Source organism: Dryobates pubescens, chromosome 27, assembly GCF_014839835.1.
Source record: "Dryobates pubescens isolate bDryPub1 chromosome 27, bDryPub1.pri, whole genome shotgun sequence".
In the NCBI taxonomy this organism is placed as follows: Eukaryota; Metazoa; Chordata; class Aves; order Piciformes; family Picidae; genus Dryobates; species Dryobates pubescens.
In genome coordinates, this window is record NC_071638.1 from 10,987,383 (window position 1) to 11,010,228 (window position 22,846).

The window sequence follows — 22,846 nt, forward strand, 5'->3', positions numbered from 1 at the left end:
AACTATTAAGACAGAGTTATATACAGTGCTAGATATTTTCTCAAGATGTTTTTTGGAGGGTAGCTATTTCTTACCACTCTTTTAGCAACAAAAACCACAACAATCTTTGACTTTAGACTTAGACCTGGCAGAAGTTAGGATTAAACTGCTTATGACAGGACCTTCAATCAGCCAGAAATTTGAGGGAGCCTCTCTTGTATATTTTCCTGAAGCTGGCATTTATAAGAACCTAAACTGAAGTAGGGATCTTCTTACATTGTAGGGCAGTAAGATCTTCAGCTTAAATTGACTAAAAATAAAGGAATTTGACAGGAATTCTCCCTGGTGGATGTGCAAGGTGACTGTTTTCCTCAGGTTTTTTCACAGACAACATCATTTTGATGTGCAATCTCTGCTCTGTGAGATACAGCAGCTCTGCAGAGGCTTCTCTGGGTGCCTGGGAACAGTCCCTTTCTTCCCATCACCCAGCAGATCTTTCTCTGTGTCTGCTTCCTGCTCTTCTCAACACTTTCAACCCCTCTCAGAGCTGATGCTCCCAGTCTCCCTACCTCAGGATATATTGGTCCAGATGCTTTCAAGGAAGGGGTAATCTTCCCACTCTTTTTCTTGTCCAGCAGTCAGGACAAGGAAAAGGGGCAGTTCTCCTTTCTATTGCCCAAGCACTCCATCCTAAAGATGTGTTCCAAGGAAGACTGCCTTGTACCCAGAAATAATATGCTGCTAACAAATAAAAGAGAAGCTTCCCATCAGGAGGTAGGAAAATGATCCTGATTTCCCATTCCTTTCAAACAGTATGCTCTACACAGGACTCCCTCCCCCTTCCTTCAGGTTCTGACCAGTGTATCCTACTCTAAATAGCAGGGCTTTGCAAGATGCTTCCCTAGCCTCAGTTTTACTCACTGTGAGGTTCTTCAGGTAGGAAAACTGCACCAGTGTCTATGTCCTCCCGTCCAGCTTCAAATGAAAAAGTGCAAGGACATGCTATGGCATGGCACCTTCCTTTGCCTCATACACTCTCAAGGGTCCAGCACAAAAGGTCTGATCCCCACAAAATAATTTTATAGATATTTGACTTTTTTCTTCCTGCATGGTAAAGAGAAAGATAGCATTGTACAATAAGCTGTTAATTTATTGGCTAGGAAAGAGCAATAGCTGTCTTTGACCACTGTAGTTGGAGCTCCTTCTTCCCAGAATGTTGCCAGATGTTCCTGACCTGGACAATGCATAGAGAAGCTGAGGAGTGGCTCCTGAATGTAAATCTGCAAGTACAGCAGGAGAGGAAGTAGTCAGCACAGCCTCTAGTTTTGAGCCAACTGCTACCTAGAGATGAAGCGCTGTCTTCTGTACATCAAAGCTGTGAATCATGAATTGGGTGATCTAGAGAGCTGAAAAAGGACCCACTTCAGATGTGCCAGGATGCCTATCTGGTGACTCAACTTTTTATGAAAGCTGCTGGGAGGAAGAGCTCCTCTTTGCCTGGGGAGTTATCTATTTATTTGCTCCTGTTTATAAAAATAAGTACGTGGTGAGAGACAGGGAAAGTTCGGAATACGGAGGGGAAAGCTAGGAACTGGCTGGAGGGCCATGCCCAGAGAGTGGTGGCAAATGGTGCCACATCCAGCTGGAGGCCAGTGATGAGTGGTGTGCCCCAGAGATCAGTGCTGGACCCCATCCTCTTTAATATCTTCATTGATGATCTGGATGAGGGGATTGAGTCAGTCATCAGTAAATTTGCAGATGACACCAAGTTGGGAGCAGATGTTGATCATTTAGAGGGTAAAAGGGCTCTCCAGAGGGACCTCGACGAGCTGGACAGAAGGGCAGAGTCCAACAGGATGGCATTCAACAAGTCCAAGTGCCCAGTGCTGCACATTGGCCACAACAACCCCATGCAGAGCTACAGACTGGGGTCAGAGTGGCTGGAGAGCTGCCAAACAGAAAGGGACCTGGGGGTGCTGATTGACACCTGCCTAAACATGAGCCAGCAGTGTGCCCAGATGGCCAAGAAGGGCAATGGCATCCTGGCCTGCATTAGGAATAGTGTGGCCAGCAGGAGCAGGGAAGTCATTGTGCCCCTGGACTCTGCACTGGTTAGGCCACACCTTGAGTCCTGTGTCCAGTTCTGGGCGCCTCAGTTTAAGAAGGACATTGAGACACTTGAACACTTGATACTGTGTCCAGAGAAGGGCAGCGAGGCTGGGGAGAGGCCTTGAGCACAGCCCTGTGAGGAGAGGCTGAGGGAGCTGGGGTTGTTTAGCCTGGAGAAGAGGAGGCTCAGGGGTGACCTTATTGCTCTCTATAACTACCTGAAAGGTGGTTGTAGCCAGGAGGGGTTTGGTCTCTTCTCTCTGGCAACCAGCACCAGAACAAGAGGACACAGTCTCAAGCTGTGCCAAGGGAGGTTTAGGCTCGAGTTGAGGACAAAGTTCTTCATCGAGAGAGTTGTTCACCATTGGAATGTGCTGCCCAGGGAGGTGGTGGAGTCACCATCCCTGGAGATGTTCAAGAGGGGATTGGACATGGCACTTGGCACCATGGTTAAGTAGTCACGAGGTCTGTGGTGACAGGTTGGACTTGATGATCTTTGAGGTCTTTTCCAACCTTAGTGATTCTATGATTCTATGAAATTTCAGGGGACTGCGGCTGCAGGGATAGCTTCTGCCACAACTTCTCAATACAAACCTTTCTAGAGCAGCACATCAACTGCAGTGCTGTGCTACCCTTTTCTCAGCATTCTGGGTGCCACACTCTCTGTTTGTGACTCTGGGCACTTCGGTTCATGCTGTAACGTTTTAACAACCCATCTGTCTCTAGACACTGAGAGAAAAGTCTTCTGTGAGCAAGCTCTGGCAATGTGAGATGCTGCTTCTCCCATGGGCAGCCCATCTCAAACTGCTGCTCTGTGGCAGTGGTAAAAGAATGGGTTGCAAGTTTTTGCCTTGCATCATCTTCACCTATTACACTGTAGGAGAAGGAAAGCTTGCACTCATATTGTAGACCCTGAAATGAGTATGGACATACATCCTATCCCACCACTCCCTCTGCTTGGCAGCAAACTCTACCAGATGGCCATCAGGACACATGAGTCCGTGCCTCGAATAACCAAGTGGTGGCAGCTGGCTACTGCCCTGAGTAGAGCATGATGGCAACACCACTTTTAATGAACCAACAAATTTTGCTTTGCAATGGAGCTGCTTTGGGGGGAGAGTAAAATAAAATAAAATAAAATGGTTCTTGCCATTTTTCCAGTAAGAAAAAAAAGGGGAGTTTCATTTGTAGTAGAACTTTGGCCAGCAAAGAGGCTGTAGCTATTTGCACAATTTTACTTGTCCAGACACCCAGGTACAGATGCTTTCATGGAAACTCTGGCTGCACAGCAGTATTAATGTTGGCTGACTCCTAGGACTATTTTCAGAAGCTTGCAGAAATTTACAGGAAGCACCTTTCCTCTTCATTTATGTACAGTGTTATTGGTATTATTTTTATGCATTAAACAACTAAATTATGATACTTTCAATTTGATTGTATTAGACTGCACACTAAGAAAGGAGAGGTGGTGGAGGGGAGGAAAATCCTGGATGAACTACTTCAGAAACAAGGTTGATAGCAACCCAAGAGTTGAATGCTCTTTCTAGAAAACCTGGTCTTAAGAGCAGCGGTCTCCTTTGAGACTGCCTGGGCGACTGCTTGTGTTGTGGCAAAAGAAACAAACAAACAAAGAGAGTAAAGCAAAGATGAGAGGGTCCCCTGAGATCTGGGTCTTTTGCTGTCTCTTTCATGAGTAATGAATAGGGTGACCGCAGAGACTTGGAAAGTCCTGCAGTGCTTGACTCCACGGCTGACTTCCCAGCAGGCAGAGAGCAGGATTATATAGGATTCACTGGCAGTGTTAGAGAGTCAGTTAGAGAGGGGCTTCCAGGTAAACCAGGAGTTTTTATTACTCACATACAGGGGGAAAAACAAAATTTAACAGCTGCTCTTTACTCTCACTGGTGGTATGTAAGCAGAAACTTGAATTATACAAGTGAGTCCTAAGAAACTCCTGGAAAGGGCACCTCTCCAGCTTGGGTGTCCAGATCTCCTGTCTTGAGAGCCTTTTATGAATATGAATTCAATTCTCAGCAGCAGTAAGGAAAATGCTGTTCAGCAAGCTTGTCTGAGGTGACCATATATCCCAAGGTGCTTTCCCTCTTGCCTGGGTGGTCCCAGCCCCCTGAAAGGAAGACTCTTTCTACTGAGAAATGACACACAAGGTCCATGGCACACGTTGGCTGGTGCAGTAACACAAGGTCTCCAAACAGAAGCGTACTGTGCTACACTTATCACAACTCCTCCTTCTGTTTTCTCCTTGAGTTCTCTCAGCCTATTCTCAGACCTCTGTAATTAAGGCTTTAAGGACTTACTGGAGCAAGGAAAATGGAGACTTTCTTCCAAGCTACACACAGAATAAGGGGAAGAGCTATTTACCAGGCAAAGGACATTTAGTCCTGTCCTCTCTGCTTACCACAGAAGACAAGATAGATTGTTTGGGCTGCGTTTTGTGGCTACTTGGTGTCAGAAAATTACTTGGATATGGCCTCTGTTTCACTATTAAAATTCCTTCTTTCCCAATTAGTTTCCTCCCCTGAGAGGCTGTCAATAAATCTCATATCATACACAGACTTTTGCTGGGCTTTTTATAATTGTCTTTGTAATTACTTTCACACTGTTCATGAAGGGAAAAGACACCACCCTTAGCATGTGGAGGAATATACAGAGTTTGAAGTAGTTGCAAAGATGGAGAACTTTACAGAAGTGCCTGGTGCTGCAGGATTCAAATAGGTACTCTAAAAGCAGCAGAAAAAGAAGATTTCTGCCTCCAGTGCTGTCATGGTCTGGTACCTTTCATGAACAGCACATACATTTTGCAAGCCACTATAAAGAATAAAAAGTCAAAAGTCATAGTATATTTAAAAATATACTATGAAAGAAATCCAGCATTAGAAGCATAACATGAAGGAAATCCATCTCCCTTCAAAGCAGGCAACAGTATTATAAAGCATAATAGAAACAGAGAAAACTAAATCAAGTCATTCATGCCTGAAAGAAACCCCCAGCCCTAGGGCTGAAACAAAAGGAGGCTGCATGCTGAAAACCATACATGTTAGAAGAGGAATTAAAACCCAATCAAACAATAACTTTGCAGTCTTCTCTACCAGCACACAACTTATCCCGACCACAGCGCTCTCTGCCTGGTGGGAATGCAGAACAATGGAGAGCTTTGAAGATTAATGGTTGTTAAAGTCAGAAGGGACTTGGTGGACTTTCCACAGAAAAGAAGTTATGGATCCTCAGCCAGGAAGGGGTCATAAATTGCCACTCAATATCAAGCCTCAAATATGAAGGCTGAAGCCTTAGATTTTTTGACTAACTATAGGTTAGAAGGAAACTGGATAGCTAGATATAGGAAATTTACAACAACCAGGACTGCTCTTCATGAGGTGAATCCTCATGACTAATCCTGAATCCATCAGGATGCCCTTAATCCCCCCACCCCCACTTGCAAATGGAAAGGATGGGGTTTGGTTTCTTTCTTTCTTTCATTTTTGGTTGTGCTGGTTTTCTTTTTGGTTGTTGGATTGATTGTTTTTTGCTTGCTTGGGGTTTTTTTTGGGTTGGGTTTGGTAGTTTTGTTGGATTTGTTTTGGTCAGAAATGTCTGTCTTTCAGTAGAAAATCAAATTTTCAGATGGTCATAAAATGTTGAGACCAAGATTTATTTTATTGAAGACCACATCACATTAGAAGACAGGTTTTATTGAAGAGCTTCTTTTCCCCCAAGAGCTTAGAGATAGCAAATTATCCATGTCTGCTGTGACAGCAATCAGGAGTAGGGGATCTTTGCATTACTGTTTCATGTTGCCATCTGGAACACTCTCTAATTGCAGAACAAGGTGGTGAAATTGTGTACATGCTGTCCACTCCCAAGGGCTTCAGAGGGGGAAGTTGCTCATCATAAATCTGAGCAAAGACAGAAAAATTACCATTTTTCTCAGCTTAATCAGAAGCTATTGCCCTGAGGAAGGCCAGTGGAGTCCTGTATAAAAATCTGAGGAAAATTTCAGCAGCACTGGCACCATAGTGAGACTCTGAGCCATAGGTTCCCCCATTTTTGCTCCTTTGTCCTGACAGAGGATATGGGCTTTAGGGTACTGTCAATACTGAGGCGTAGATGGAGGTGGCCCTGGGTAAGTTGTGATTGGCAGAGCAGGAAGATACATGCTGGGTGATAAAGAGTAACACTTAGCTGTCAGGTGCTTTGCGGGGTGAGGAGCAGGCATAACTGTTGCAGGCCTTCTGCAGTGAATGGGGAGCTGACATTCACTGTCAGCAAGAGGATCAAATACATTCATCTCTGTCACTAAGCAAAGGTACAGTACACAACAGTCGCTTTTTCTGCAGTGTTTCTGTGACTTTCATCTCTGCCAACCAGCTGGATTCAAGAAGAAGAATGTTTGATGTTATTTGGCAGATACCCATTATCCACTTCCAAGGAACCATCAGAGGTGTGGATGATTTTCTCTGAAAAGTGGATGTGGGTTTTATCCAGAATCAAGTGAATGAAGCTGGTGTCCACAACACACACCAGCAGCACACGAGGCTGGTGTCCACACCACACACACACCAGTGCAAACTGGAAAGGGAACCAACTTTTATGTCTTGGAGCTTGCTGACTTCCATAACATCTCAAATTGATCCACATAGTCCCTACACTTTACACAGAGCCTTGAGGAACTTGGTGCAGTGTCAGAAGTTAAAAGAAGTGGTGCTTTCATTAAAGTACTAGAGGGAATGGATTCAATAATTAGCAGCTGCATTTGTCAGGAAGGTAGAAGGGCCTACTGTACATGTTCAGAAAGGGACCACAGGCTAACATGTGCCCTATCTCCCCTGAGGACACAAAGTAAATTGATTAAACAGTACCACAGGTCATGCTGAGATTTATAGCCAAGGTCTCTAATGTGTTTTTTGAATGAAAGAGTAATACCCCTACGGTTTTCACTCCAAATTTTTGGCAATCTCCCTATTAACCCCACTCACATGGCAGCCTGGTGGGCAGTACTGGGAGGGCACGTCATTCTAAGGTACTAAAATCTGTGATTAGGCAATGATTTATGGCTTTCTTTAAACTCTGAAGTGCCTCTTTTTTTTTGGTTTGGTTTTGTTTTTTTTTTAAATAGGAGTATTTTTGGCTGGGTTAATTGAAGTAAAATTTGACTGATTTATGATTTAATTTACAAAACCTTTTGCCACACCTTTAATGATGAAACCTCCTTCATTTATTTATTTTTTTTTTTCCACTGAGGCATATTTTCCATTACTGCTATGGCAGTATGGTGTTAGAAAAGCAGCTGCCATTTCCAGCATCACTGAAAAGCTCAATTTCTTCTTGGAAGCTCTTTAAATTACATATTTAAACTCCCCTCTCCTCACCTCCCTCTCCCCACAGACTGGATCCCCTTGCTGTTCCTAGAGCATTTTAAAAGCTCTTTACCTTCTATTTGCATAGCCCAAGTCACTGAGATAAAGGCTTGTTTCATTCTTTTCTTTATAGAATATGGACATTTCTCATGCTTCCCTAAATACACCCAAGAGTGTTTTGACCAACCTCTTCACTAAACTGCTTCAAGCTGCTGTAATTGCATAACAAAACTCTCTTCTCCAGAGCCAGTGACTATGCCACTGTCACGTAATGGTATTGCTGAAGTGAGAGGAGGCACAGGCATGACACCAGGCTGAAATATACCAGTTCCTTTGGTCTACAAATGAAGCTCCTGAAAGTCAGCCTTGATGTGGCAAGTGCTCTCCTGGAGACTAGCAATGACTCAGCCCCAACTGTCCCTTTTTCCGGAAGCTGAAGTGGAGGATGGTGACATGGAACAGAAGACCAAACTCCTACACCCCTCCTTCCTTCAGATTGACAAACCCATGTCTTTTGAAAAATCTACCCAAACCTTCTGGAAAGCTGCCCAGTTTTAGCTATGCCAGAGGCATTTCAGACACCATGGAATGCAATTTTACTGTTTTACAGACTTTTCACAGTTCGGTTCTTACTGCTCATCAGCATCCCTGCTGTAACCTCTAACAGTCACCATTCAACCGGGCAGCCACAGGGGTCTGCACTTTCAAGAGACTGACTCAAGTTTGCTAGTTCTGCTTTGCAAAAGGATGCTCTGGGCTGCCAGTAAGCTTACATTTGAAGCAGACTTCAATGTTAGGTAATACATAATACCAGCAGTGAAATGAACTGAGTAACTAAGAATGCAGCAACTGTGGTGGAGTCTGAGTCTCTCAGGTACATGCCAGACAACTGATCATATTTTGAGCAACGCCTTAGTCGAGATTTGTAAACAAAAGATACCAGCCAGATGATTTTTGACAGTAATTCCTTCTAGTGTATTTACTGTTTTCAGTATTTTCTGGCTATTTAATTACAGGGCAGTACTAAATACATGAGAAAGGGAAGCACAAACAAAGCAGTTTAAAAACAAATCTATAAAACATGTAGTTTGACTCCTCTAAGCAAAGGACCAAAGCTGTAAAAAATGGGCCTGGGGGAGTGCTGAAAGCAGAGATTTATGGCAGAATGCCTCACAGAGCTTGTCAGAAGTCACAAAAATCAGTAAACAGAGCTGTGATAGGCACCACAGTCTAAGACAATGTTCAGTGTTTGGAGAAGACAAGAGGACCCCGAGATATTGGACTCAAAGTCTTGCATTTGCCAGACAAACTGTTCATAGCTGGAATGAGCCACAAGCTTGCAAATGATATTGATTTCTTGTTAATGGCCTAGACAGAAAGCCACTCTATCTTTGCAACAAAGCTGTGAGGTAACAGAAGTTAAACAGGCTAAATGACAAGCTAACTCACACTGAGAGAAAACATCAACTTAAAGTAAGTGCTTTCATGTAAAGCCTACTGTTGCTAATATTGGTTGGGGGAACTACTTTGCCCTGGTGAGGCCCCACCTGGAGTATTGCATCTAGTTCTGGGCTCCCCAGTTCAATAGGGACAGGGATCTACTTGAAAGAGTCCAACAGAGGGCTACAAGGATGATTAAAGGAATGGAGCACTGCCCTGTAAGGAAAGGCTAAGAATCTGGAGCTTTTTAATCTGGAGAGAAGACTGAGAGGGAAGATGAGTGTCTATAAATATCTGAAGGCTGGGTGTCAGGAAGGAATGGACAGCCTCTGCTCAGCTGCACCTTGTGATAGGACAAGGGGCAAGGATGTAAACTACAGCACAGGAGGTTCCACCTCAACAAGAGGAAGAACTTCTTCACTGTAAGGGTCACAGAGCACTAGAACAGGCTGCCCAGAGAGGTTGTAGAGTCTTCTTCTCTGAAGACTTTCAAGCCCCGTCTGGATGCATTCCTGTGTGACCTGTGGTAGAGTCTATGGTCCTGCTCTGGCAGGGGGTTTGGACTCAATGACCTCCATCAGTCCCTTCCAACCCCTAACATCCTGTGAATGAAGGAATGATCAGCTGGGGGAAAAAAAAAAAAAAGTGACAAGGCTATTTTTTTTTGGGGGGGGGGGGGGCATGTGTGTGAATTAATTGGAGCAGGACAGGAAAGATTTTCTTTGAGGAGTGTAGACAAGAAGGGACATCTATGCTCAGGCCAATTTCTTACTATACAGCAATAGAATAGAATAAAATAGAATAGAATAGAATAGAATAGAATAGAATAGAATAGAATAGAATAGAATAGAATAGAATAGACCAGACCAGGTTGGAAGTGTCCTTCAAGATCATCACATGCAACCTATCAACCAATCCAACCCACCTAAACAACTAACCCATGGCACCAAGCACCTCATCAAGTCTCCTCCTGAACACCTCCAATGATGGTGACTCCACCACCTCCCCAGACAGCCCATTCCAATAGGCAATCACTCTCTCTGTATAGAACTTCTTCCTCACATCCAACCTAAAACTCCCCTGGCGCAGCCTGAGACTGTGTCCCCTTGTTCTGGAACTGGCTGCCTAGGAGAAGAGACCAACATCTGCCTGTCTACAACCTCCCTTCAGGTAGTTGTAGAGAGTGATCAGGTCACCCCTGAGCATCCTCTTCTCCAGGCTAAGCAACCCCAGCTCCCTCAGTCTCTCCTCAAGGGGCTTGTCTTCCAAACCCCTCACTAACTTTGTTGCCCTTCTCTGGACTTGTTCCAGCAAGTCAACATCCTTCCTAAACTGAGGAGCCCAGAACTGGACATAGTTTTCTTGTCCCAGAAAAAAGGAGACCCATCTTTATTCTTGCTTGGCTATAGGCCTTAAAAAAAAAAAAAGAAAAAAAAAAAGATGTATTTTTGTCAACTGTTTTCCAGGTCTTACGAGTGACATCAGAAAGATTGCATACAGGAAGAAACAGAAAGAGAATTCTGATCACAAGATTTTGTTTTACTGGCAACAGGAAGCGCTAATGATCAGTCAGTATGTTCATAGGACTTTACCTCCAGTGAGTGGAACAAATCACATATTTTCACAGTATCACCAAGGTTGGAAGAGACCTCAAAGATCATCGAGTCCAACCTGTCACCACAGACCTCATGACTAAACCATGGCACCAAGTACCATGTTCAATCCCCTCTTAAACCCCTCCAGGGATGGTGACTCCACCACCTCCCTGGGCAGCACATTCCAATGATGAACAACTCTCTCAGTGAAGAACTTTCTCCTCGCCTCAAGTGTAAACTTCCCCTGGTGCAGCTTGAGACTGTGTCCTCTTGTTCTGGTGCTGGTTGCTTGAGAGAAGAGACCAACTCCCTTCTGGCTACAATCCCCCTTCAGGTAGTTGTAGAGAGCAATGAGGTCTCCCCTGAGCCTCCTCTTCTCCAGGCTAAACAACCCCAGCTCCCTCAGCCTCTCCTCACAGGGCTGTGCTCAAGGCCTCTCCCCAGCCTCGTTGCCCTTCTCTGGACATGTTCAAGTGTCTCAATGTCAGTTTTGACTTTTCAGGAAAACTTTGTGTCAAGAAAGTGAAAGTGTTCATCAAAGAGTCATCATTGTATTTTTAAAACATTAAGAAACAAACCAAACAACTCCACAAAATGAAAACTTCTGAATATGTATTTTTTTAAATCTTCAGAGAAAACAACAACATCATCTCTCTTATCTGCATTTTTCACAGGAGAGGAGCCATCCCTAGGGAACAGCTGTTTGGACAGCTACAGTGGTGTACATCCCCAGCACATGCACCTGGGCAAGTACAGGCAGATACAGCCCTGTTGATGTTGGAGGGCCACGAGAATCCAGGGAGCAGGGGATAGTGAGCAGAGGGCAGCGCTGCAGAGCAAGAACCGCAGTTCCCACAGTCTGTGGGTACCACCACAGCAAGGCTGCTGTGCACAGTGTGCTGTTTGATCACACTTTTGCAGATCACAGGATGTTAGGGGTCGGAAGGGACCTCAGGAGATCAAGTCCAACTCCTCTGCCAGAGCAGGACCATAGAATCTAGCACAGGTCCCACAGGGATGCATTCAAACAGGGCTTGAAAGTCTTCAGAGAAGGAGACTGCACAACTTCTCTGGGGAGCCTGTTCCAGTGCTCTGTGACCCTCACAATGAAGAAGTTCCTCCTCATACTGAAGTAGAACCTCCTGTGCTGTAGTTTCTATCCATTACCCCCTGACCTATCACAAGGTGCAACTGAGCAGAGCCTGTCCCCTCCCTCTTGACACCCAGCCCTCAGATATTTAGAAACATTTATTAAATCCCCTCCTACTCTTCTCCAGAATAAAAAGCCCCAGATAAACATTATCAGGACCACATTTGCCTTAGAAAATTCCTTCAATATACTTACAAGCCTGCACTCACAGCAGACAGATTTCTTTCTCTTCTAGACTTTCACTGATCCCACTCTGACTTTTATTTTCTTCTTTTTAGTGTGGGTCCTACTTGCATTTTTGAGGAGCGTGTCCAGATGCTTTGAAACAGATGTGCAGTGAAGGGGAAGTCAAACTAGTCACAGAACAGCAAAGGCATCTCTGTGTATTTGCAAGCAAGTGAAATCTGTATGCAGTCTTCACAGACAGTCCTTCTGTAAGGACTTTTCTAGTTTTCCAGGGAAGACTAATTTGGGATCAGCTTTTATTCCAGTTGCTTCCATATGTATCTGTGTTTGACAGGAGAATTTGCTTGAAGTCTAGAACCTGCTTTAACCATTTCAGCTGGATGCTATTTATTCAAAGGTCTTCCTCCCGAGACAGCTCCAATATGTGCTCCCTGGGGATTTGTTAATGCTATTAGCAGTCCTGAGGACTGCAGCTAGCAAGGCAGGCCTGAACGAGGCAATTTAGCAATCTAGCAATTTGAACATGCTGGAATTCATTCAAGAGCCATTTGTCATAGGGCATGAATGTTCTGAGGTGAACCTGATTTTGTAATTAGAAACAGGCACAGCTAACTTCCCATCTTTAATCAGCTGGGACCCAAAAGAGGAAGAGGAATAGTCCTAGGAACAGACAAGAGATCAAGCAGGGAATGGGTGGATAAGAGATTTCCAGCTTAAACCAGAAGGATGGCCATGGTGAGAAATGATCTCATGTTCCACAAATACAAGTCCAGAACCAATTTCCTGTGCAGTTTGTGTTCTCAGCAAAGCATCAGGCTACGTACTTCACTGTTGACTTTCACTGGTAGCCTTCCCTGTCATAAGAGTTATTTTTGCAGCTGAAGAAATAAGAGACTTTTTAGTTAAAAAGGTGAACACAGTGACCTAATTACATAGAGATTAACTAAAAATAAATACAGAACAAAAGCACTCTGTGAAGGTCCCAATACAAGACAGAACACACTTGATACAAGCACTCTCCTTCTCAACCCATTATTAGAAGCTTCTCTTTTTGATTCAAGCCTCAGTGAGCTTTCTCATGTAGTTTCTGCATCTCTAAAGAAAGAACTTGGGGGCTCCTGTTTGCCAGCAGGGGGAAAGGTGAATGCCCCCAAAAGAGATCCAATGTGAATTTTGAGATGGGTTTTTCAGAAGTGCCTAGCTTTGAAAGTTAGATAAACGGACACCTGAGCAGCCTCTGCATATTTATGTGACTGATGATCTTCCAAGCTGATGTAGTCTATCATTCTATCTATTTTATTATAGTTTCTAAGTGTTGGGTTGTTCATTGTTTGTTGTTTTTTTCCCTCCTCCAGATTTTAATACAATCTGGAGTGGTGTCAGCTTCTTACATTTGTGCAAGTGAAAGACTGAAAAATGTCTAGGATTAGTGGGGCACTCCCAGCTAGGTCAGAGCATGCTATTAGGTGTGGAGGTCTGAGGCTGTGAGGAGCAGTAATTGCTGAGCTGTGACTGCATGCTGTCTGTGCTCTGGGCGGTGCAGGGTGTGTGAACGTGGCTTTGTGTCAGACATGTCTGCCACAACTTGCCTGATGGATTCAAACACACACTTGTCTGCAGAATGGCTTTAGTAAGAACTAAGAGAGAGGAAGGAGGGGGACTGGTTGGTGGGTGTTAGGGGGGAAAGGTAAGAATCTACAGAAGCTTGAAAAATATAACCCTAGAAAGGAAAGAAATTACTTAGAGGGTTTACATGGTGGAGTAATAGGATTAAATTCAGATGGGAAAAGATAATAAGAAATAAAGAAAGTATTCTTGTCACTGAACTGACATTTACAAACAGCTCTGGACAAGTGTTAGTAGATGTGCAGCCTGAAACCAGTTTAAATAGACTGCCTGGTTTTCTGATGCAACCTTTATTATAACTATGGAGAGCTATGTGAAAAGGGAGAGATTCAAGGCCCCTTTCTTTCTCACAGTCAGACTACTGTCCTGCAGTTGTGCAATTGCTACATCATCCAGCTTTACCTCATCATCCAGCCTTTACACATGGTATATTTGTCTGTCAATCCACGTATGGAAAAACACTGGCTAGCACCCACTCCCCACTTCGCACAAAAAAGGCTCTGTGGGCTAGGTGTTTTCAAACATGCATGAGACATGGAGTAAGTGCCCTGCATTTTTGCTCTTCTGCTTGCCTGCAGGCTTGCCCAAGGGTTTTATAATCCATTTATCAGGTGTCATAGCGCCTTTTCAGCCAGGCAGCTGTGCTGGTAGGGCTGATGCTGTCCATTTAATACCTCTTCTGGAAGAGCAATCACCTCCAACAACAAACAGAAGGCACCTCTGTCTTGTTTTGTGAACATATACTGGTGAATCTCTTGGTGGCCTTGGGGTAGGGATACCCCTTTGTTCAACATGCAAATAAACCAAGGGTTTCTATTAGAATTTAAAATCTGAGTGAAGCAAAAATCAGGCACAGCAACAGCCAAGTGGCTCAGCACCTTGTTTCAACCAGCAATCAAACCACTTCCCTAAGGAAGAGAGTAATAGCGCCAATACAATGACACTTCCTCAGAATACCCTCCCACATCCCCAGCAATTTGTGGTGTGGAGGTTTCCTGGGCCAGAGGCAGTAGGGAATGCAGGAGCTCACAGCTTTTCTTGGAGACACTACCAGCAGAAGTGACAGTGATGCACCACAACTCTTCAGGCACTCAGATGGAAGTCAATGCTGAGTGAAGGAAGGAAGGAAGGAAGGAAGGGAAAACAGATCTCCTTCCCCACGGCATGCAAAATAAATAACATCTGGGGAGGCTGATGAGGGGAAAAGCTCTGAGAAATAGTTGAGTCTGTCTGCATTCCTTATTCCTGTCACAAGATTTAAACTTCTAGCATCTTCACACATACAGTAATTGATTCTTTCTATAACTATTCTGGATTTTGTGCTTTCTTCCCTGTACCTTCACACATGAGAGCAAATGCGCTCACATATTTTGAGCACAGATGATTTACACTTTGTTCCCCCTGCCTAAGCAGTGCTTATTCTGCATCATGTCTTCCCCTCTATTTCACAATGCCACAGAACAGTAATGCACTTTTATTGCCTTTTGCAAGTAATAAAATGTTCCTGTGTGAAGACTAGACCAAAGGCAAGTGAAGGGCCACTCAGGGGAGTTACTAAGTGGAACCCTGCATGGGTTCAGCGCCTTCAGCTACAGACATTTGGCTCCAGATGTAACAAAAGCAGTCATGGAAAATTTCAGGAAGCACGGCTACCACCTAGTTCTGAATGATCCTCACTCTAAGTCACTGGCTATATGGGAGTGGTGCTTCGTTTCTACATTGATGGTTCCAGATGGAAACAGAAAAGGTCAGCTTCTGGAGTAAAACTCTCCTAAATGAATGTAAACAGGCACAACAACCCGAGAAATGCTGCGAGTGTCACGACAGGTGTCTATGGAGCTCACCTACTTGTTATGTTAGCAGACCATGCCCTGAGCTCAGAAGCTCAGCCAGCTGTGGCTACAAAAAGCAGAAGAGAAAGTAGCAAATGTTGTGGCTACCCCTAAGTATTTTCAATAAGGTGTTGAGTCCCTTCGTTTGTTATGCAGTATTGGCCAGGCAGGTTGTTCCTCATTTTCAGATATTGCAAACACTTAAAAGGCAACTACATGCAGAGTTAATATGTCTGCATTTGAACAAGCATTTGACAGTGTGAGAAGTGGCAGGTGAGTATCACTGAGAACCAGATATTCTCCTACAGCTACATTTGATGGGGAAAACATTCCCCATGAAAGCAGACTGCAGCAACTTGAAACAGAATGCTTGAGGTGAAGCCAAGACCAAGATAGGCGGTGCTCTGTCCTGATCCCGAGGTGAGCCATTTTCAGAGCCTAGCTGAGCTGGCTGAGTTGTGGGGCAAAAGTTTTAACAAGGTAAACAGAAGAAAAGCCAACACTTGAATCTAGGGTGTGGATTTGATATAGAATTTAACTCTGCCTATAACTTTGCTGAAAGCATTTTAAACTATCAACTGTGGAAATAAGAAAATGCACAGGCGACCTGCTAGAGGGCAGCCCTGTGGAGAAGGACCTGGGAGTCCTAGTGGATAACAGGTTTCCGTGGGTCAGCAATGTGGCCTTGTGGCCGAGAAGGCCAATGTGATCCTGGGGTGCATTAAGAGGAGAGTGTCCAGCAGATCCAGGGAGCTTCTCCTCCCCCTCTATGCTGCCCTGGTGAGACCTCTCAGGAATACTGCATCCAGTTCTGGGCTCCCCTGTTCAAGAGACACAGGGATCTACTGGAGAGAGTCCAACAGAGGGCTATCAGGATGACTGAGGGACTGGAGCACTGCCCTGTGAGGAGAGGCTGAGAGAAGACTGAGAGGGGATGTAATAAATGTTTTCTAAATATCTGAGGGCTGGGTGTTAAGAGGGAGAGGACAGGCTCTGCTCACTTGTGCCCTGTGATAGGACAAGGGGTAATGCATAGAAACTACAGCACAGGAGGTTCCATCTGAACATGACGAGGAACTTCTTCACTGTGTCGTAGAGCCCTGGAATAGGGTCCCCAGAGACGTAGAGTCTCCTCTGAAGACTTTCAAGCCCTGTCTGGATGCATTCTTGTGTGACCTGTGCTAGATTGTATTGTCCTGCTCTGGCAGGGGGGTTGGACTTGATCTCCAGAGGTCCCTTCCAACCCCTAACATCCTGTGATCCCGCAAACAGTCAAACTCATCACTTGTTGCTGTCTACATTGGCTTTTTTAGGAGGGTACATTCAACCTCCAGTGATACTGAGTAATTTCCTAGGAACTTTACATCAATTATAAATAGATCCAGATGGCAGGTGTAAGAAGGGCAAGGGGAATGTCGTGCTGTTCTACATGCCGTGAACCCTGTGACACAGTACCTTAGAACAACATTGTCTGGACAGCCAAACGGTCTGTGAGCAGCTGGGTGAAGCCCAGCTCTTATTCAAGCCAAGCTCAGTACCAGTCAGTCAAGACTAGAAGTGTCTTTGTCTAGTGAAGTTCTTCTCCCCCTCCACTCTGCCCTGATGAGACCACACTTTGAATATTGTGTCCAGTTTTGGGCTCCCCACTTCGAGAGAGACAGAGACCTGCTGGTGATAATCCAATGGAAAGCCACGAGAATGTTTAGGGGACCTGAGCACCTTCCCTGTGAAGAGAGACTGAGAGTCCTGGGGCTGTTTAGTCTGGAGAAAACAGAGGGGATCTGACCAATGTGTATAAATATCTGAGGGGTGGGTGTCAAGTGGAGGGGACCACTCTGGTTTTGGTGGTGCACAGAGATAAGACAAAGAACAATAGATACAAACTTGAGCATAGAAGATTTCAGCTCAACATGAGGAGAAACTTCTTCACAGTGAGGATGAGGGAGCACTGGAACAGACTGCCTAGAGAGGCTGTGTTCTGGGCTCCTCAATTTAGGAAGGATGTTGACATGCTGGAGCGTGTCCAGAGAAGGGCAACAAAGTTGGTGAGGGGCTTGGAACACAAGCCCTATGAGGAGAGGCTGAGGGAGCTGGGGTTGCTTAGCCTGGAGGAGACTCAAGGGTGACCTTAAGTGATCCTGCTATGGCAGGGGTTTGGATTCGATGATCTCTTGAGGTCCCTTCCAACCTCTAATGTACTGTGATACTGTGATCTTTTGACTCTCTAACTGCATGGACATACAAGTCAGTGATAATACAGATATATCAGTCCCATTAAATGTTGCCCCCTGACACTTGTTTTAGTTAATCCTTTCCCAGAAAGATAAGAAATTAGGCAACATCACAGCGAACCAGTGGGGTTTCCTTATTTGTTGTCTGGGGCCAAAGTTAAGACCTAAAACTGCATTTGCTCTCTGTTCGCTCTTTTGTATCAGGAGTGTGACACATCACTGCTGTGCAGTGTGTCTTCTTCCCATGAAGAAGGTAAAGACAATAAAGAGACAGCATCATTAAAGTTTTCCATGCAAGGGGAAAAGAATTATCAGCTTTTTTTCCCCTCCTAATATTTGGTATATCAAAATAAACCTGCTGAAGTGCAAATAAGACATTGGTGTCTCCCCATACTCAGATGAATAAGTTAACAATTTTGCTGCTAAAAAGTAAAGCAAGATTGCCCTGGGCTCCTGCATTAGACACATCCTAGATTGTTCAGAACAAGCATTAAAGGATTCTGTCTGCCCTGCACCATTTCTTACATGGCACCGATTAAACTCTCCCAGACCTGCCCAAGCATGCTTTGAACTTAATTAGCAGAAAACCTGGGAGGAATTCTCTCCAGGGGCAATCATTTGCTTGGCTTCTTCAGAGTCACATTCAAGAATTAGAAGGGAATAGATTGTGAGCATTGTCCTTAGAAGAGGAAGCAAGCCTGTAATGCCACTGGCAACCTATTTCTGAGGGACAGCCCTTTTGTGGAGATGGAAAACAGAAGAGAAACAGGCAAATACTCTGACATGGGCTACCCTCTACCACTCCAGCTATGGTGTCATATAGCATTGATGGGTCTCTCGGGCCTCAGTACACTGAGGCAAGTTGCAAAAAGTTCTGTAGAGCTAGCCATTGAATTTCCTTATATATTACTTTGGTAGGGAATGAAGGAAGGAGAAGGTGGGAGGCAGAAATAGACCAAAACTGCAGGTGATGCAAACCAGAACATTTTGGGAACCTGCCTCATCTGCTGCAAGGTCTGTCTTTACAGTGATACAACTCTCTGCATTTCAGGGAGCACAAGACATTGACAGAGCACAACAAAGTCTTTTAAGACTGGTTCCACAGTTTGCCAAGTAACAAAGGTCAAGTATCATGTGTCCAACTGGTAAATTCTTTGCCTCTGTGCATGCTCAAACATCCAATGTGCTACTGGCAGAGGCAAAGCAGCTTTGACAGCACCCACAGGAAGGAGGCCACTCATTTTCTCATGCGTAATTTGTCACCACAGGTATTTGTACCTCCCTGTCTGTCCTCTGCTTAAACTCAGAGGAGCACGTATGTGTGCAGCTGGATGTGCTGTTGCTGGAGCAGTCATCCTCACCCTCCAGCTCACTGGCAGATCCTGAAACAGGATGTCAGCATGAGGTGCCTCTGCAGAGCTACCCTCTATCAGAAAGAGACAGTCTTGAGACACCCTGTGGGGCACTCTTTAAAGGAAGGTGGGTAATTACTGAGGATATTTAAGTATAACATTAAATATTTACTTCTCCTGAGAAAACATTTAAAGTGGCAGTACTTTATACAAGTCCTGCAAATGCAAACTCACAAACTTGGCCAGGACATTTTTCTCTCATTCTTCATAAAATTCAAGTTCCACCTCTTCTCTCACATGTACCTACATCACTAAAGTTCACTGCTTTTCACTAGCCACTGCACCAACTTACAGTGTTCCTACAGTAAAGAGAACAGTTCTGAAGCCCTCTTTTCATCCTAACCTCTGTGAGCTCTGAGGACAAGGGAAGATCAACAGATGTCATCTGTCTGGACTTCTGTAAAGCCTTTGACACAGTCCCCCACACATCCTTCTCTCTAAGCTGGAGAGAGATGGACTTGATGGGTGGACTGTCCAGTCATTAAAGAATTACTTGGAAGATCACATACAAAGGGTAGTTGTCAAACGCTCCATGTCCAGATGGAGACAAGCGACAAGAGGTGTCCTTCAGGGGTCTGTACTGGGACCAGTGCTGTTCAGTATCTTCATCAATGATACAGTGAGACTGAGGCACCCTCAGCAAGTCTGCAGATGATACCAAGCTGAGTGGTGTGGCTGATAAGACTGAAGGACAGGTTGGCATCCAGAGGGACCTGGACAGGCTGGAGAGTGCCCCTGCTGTCTGCAGGGACTGCAGGACAAGATGACCTTTGAGGTCCCTTCCAATCCAACGCAATCTGTGAAGCTGTGAGTTTTGCTTCTGATCAGCATCTGCCGAGCTTTTCATTCTCTTTGCTTTAGCTGTAGGACAGGTGCCCTGTAATTGTCACTGTGCAACTGCTTTTGCCTTTTATTAGCACGGAGGGGCATGGGATGAAGTCCTAAAGACCCCTCTGAAAGAGCTGCTATGCATTTCAAACAACTTGTAGGCCCAAGTGTACATGCTCCATATGACCTGCTGTTCTTTACCAGTCTAACCCACTGCACGCTCTACCCTCATGTGCCAAGTAGCACAGAACGTTAGGGGTGGAAGGGACCTCGAGAGATCATCCAGTCCAACCCCTCTGCCAGAGGAGGATCACCTAGAGCAGGTCACACAGGAACTCATCCAGGGAGGCCTTAAATATCTCCAGAGAGGGAGACTCCACAAGCCCCATGGGCAGCCCATTCCAGTGTTCTGTCACCGTCACAGTGAAAGAATTCTTCCTCATGTTTCCGTGGAACTACCTATGCCTCCACTTCCACCATTGCCCCTTGTCCTCTCATTGGGCATCACTGATCAGAGCCTGGCTCCATCCTCTTGGCACTCACCTTTTATGTATTTCTAAACATGGATGAGGTCACCCCTTAGTCTCCTTCTCTCCAAGCTACAGAGCCCCAGCTCCCTCAGTCTCTCCTCATAAGGAAGATGTTCCACTCTCTTAAATCATTTTTGTGGCTCTGCACTGGACTTCACGTTGACTTCTCGTTCAACATGGTTATCAACCACAGCCTCACTTGTGAACACCAAATGCCCTCTCCTGTATTACACACTTCAATACCTAGTGTCTGCTGTGACAGGACAGGTGACAAGGAAGAATGTCACAGCACATCCATTACATACCTTCCTCTACCTAGGAAGATTTTCCTCTCTATTTTTTTTTTGTGACTTGGCTTGTGTGGGAAGATTTAGGGAGTGTTGAGACATGGAAAGTTCAATCTCCAATTATCCAGAGGTCACAACAGTCAGCCAAATTGCGTGCTTCCCTTTCCACCTCTACACCCACTAGGCTGTCCTGCTGCTGACCCTGCAATGGAAAGACCACCCTCCAAAATGAAATCAAATCCTCACAACTTGCTCATCCTTGGGCCTCTCCCAAACGCTTTGGGCTGCCAAACATGCCTAATTCAGCAGTAGTTTCACAGCCTGGTGGGCTTCTACTCTCTTGCGACCCAAGCTGAGGTCATTGCATTCATTTCCCTTTACAAAGCCTCCTTTGCTTCACCCCGTGGTGTCCCAGAGGCGAGCGTGCGTCTGCATTTTCCCCACTGCATATGCAACTGCCCTTCTCACACAGATGAGGTTTTTCTGGCAGCCTTCTCTCATGTTGTTATGCTTTGTAAAATTATTATTTCAAAGCTTCTCCAGTCCAAAGTTCACTGTTTTCCCTTCTCTCATGATCTCCCCACCCCCCCACCTCCATCACCATCCTCAACCCCTCCAATTTATCTGTTATTCTTGGCCTGCCGAGGTGCCGGTTAGGAGCTAAGATAATTTAGGTGCTTGTCTTCTCGCCTGTCAAGTTCTATCAAGACTAAAAAGAATGGCAAGTCAATAAATTCAAAATTCTGTCAGGCATGAAACAGACTCTTAGCCCATGCTGTTTGTCTGGCAGCAGGTGAAAAAAAGACCAATAAAAGAGACGAAATGAAGCCTTTCACGCACCCCCAGACGCACACAGGCACACTCCAACAGGAAGGCAAATGGCTGTGTGCTGCTGCCGGGTGGCCAGCACAGAATTAGCTGGTGGTCTCAGGCCAGAGCTTAGAGGGCAGGTGTCCACGTTACAGAAACCACAAGCACCATTTACAAACTCCTTGGCAGCTGCAGTGCAAGGACTGAAGTGCACTCTCACCAGCGCAGGAGAGCTGCTTGGTGAGAATTTGGGGATGAAAGTGAGGAGGAAGGAGAGCAAGTCCGTTGTGCTGGTGGTCAGGCAACATTTGTTCCATTCATAAAAGACACGGCCTCTCTAGACAACAGCCTGACACCTGCTAGGAAAACAGGCCCCATGGGGCTGGTGTGGTCTTTAGAAGAATGTGTTGTAGGTTAATAAACTCTGGAGTGAGTGCTGTTGGACTACCACTGAGCTCCCCATACATCATTTCCTTTCTTCTTTCTGTGAGCAGCCTAATGTCACGCCCCCAGGCTTCAGGGCATGGCATTTCTCTTGCTTAAGAAGAGTCTCCTTCCCTCAGCAGATATGTTACTAGTTTTTCACTCACGCCCACGTTCCCTGCTTTTGTTCCTGAAAGGGAACGGAAAGCTCTGTCTTCCCTTACAGCTTTAGACAGTGTGCCCAATGTGATCTTGCATGAGGTTATAATTTCTGCCCAAGAAAGAAGCTGTGACTTTAGACAGCCAGGAGAGTAGTATGCTTTTCTTGCTGCTTTCTTTTTCCCTTCTGATGTCCTACTGCTTCTCTGCACTTATACTGGGCAGTGGGTCTATTACAGAATCATAGAATATAACTGGCTGGAAAAGATCTCAAAGATCATCCAGTCCAACCCTTGACCCAGCACTAGAGGGTCAACACTAAACCATGTCCCTAAGTGCCAGGTCCACGGGCCACTTAACACCTCCAGACACAGTGACTCCACCAGTGCCCGGGGCAGACCATTCCAATGTTTGAGAACCCTTTCAGTGAAGAAATATTTCTTATCATCCAGCCTGAACCTCCCTGGCACAGCGTGAAACCATTTCCTCTGGTCCTGTCTCTTGACAACAAGGAGAAGAGGCTGCCCCCTCCTTACTAAAACCTGTCTTCAGGAAGTTTTGTAAATAAGAACATCCTAGAGATACCCCTGCTATGCATCCAGCCTTTAAGGACTAAACTGCTGAACTCCAGCAACAAATCAAATTTACAGTGGGCCCAATTGAATGCAAGATCAGCATTTAACAGCTGAGTATTTGCTTTGAAGGTTTGTCAGCAGCAGTGGGTGGCAAAGCATAGGTGATTAACTCAAAGATCACAGCATGCCTGTCAGCAGCGCTGAGTAAGCTTGATTCCGTATTCTACCTGTGTTATTCTGTGTATTTATAACCATATTCATTAGGTGGGTAATTACACACCTATTTACAGATGGCACTGGGA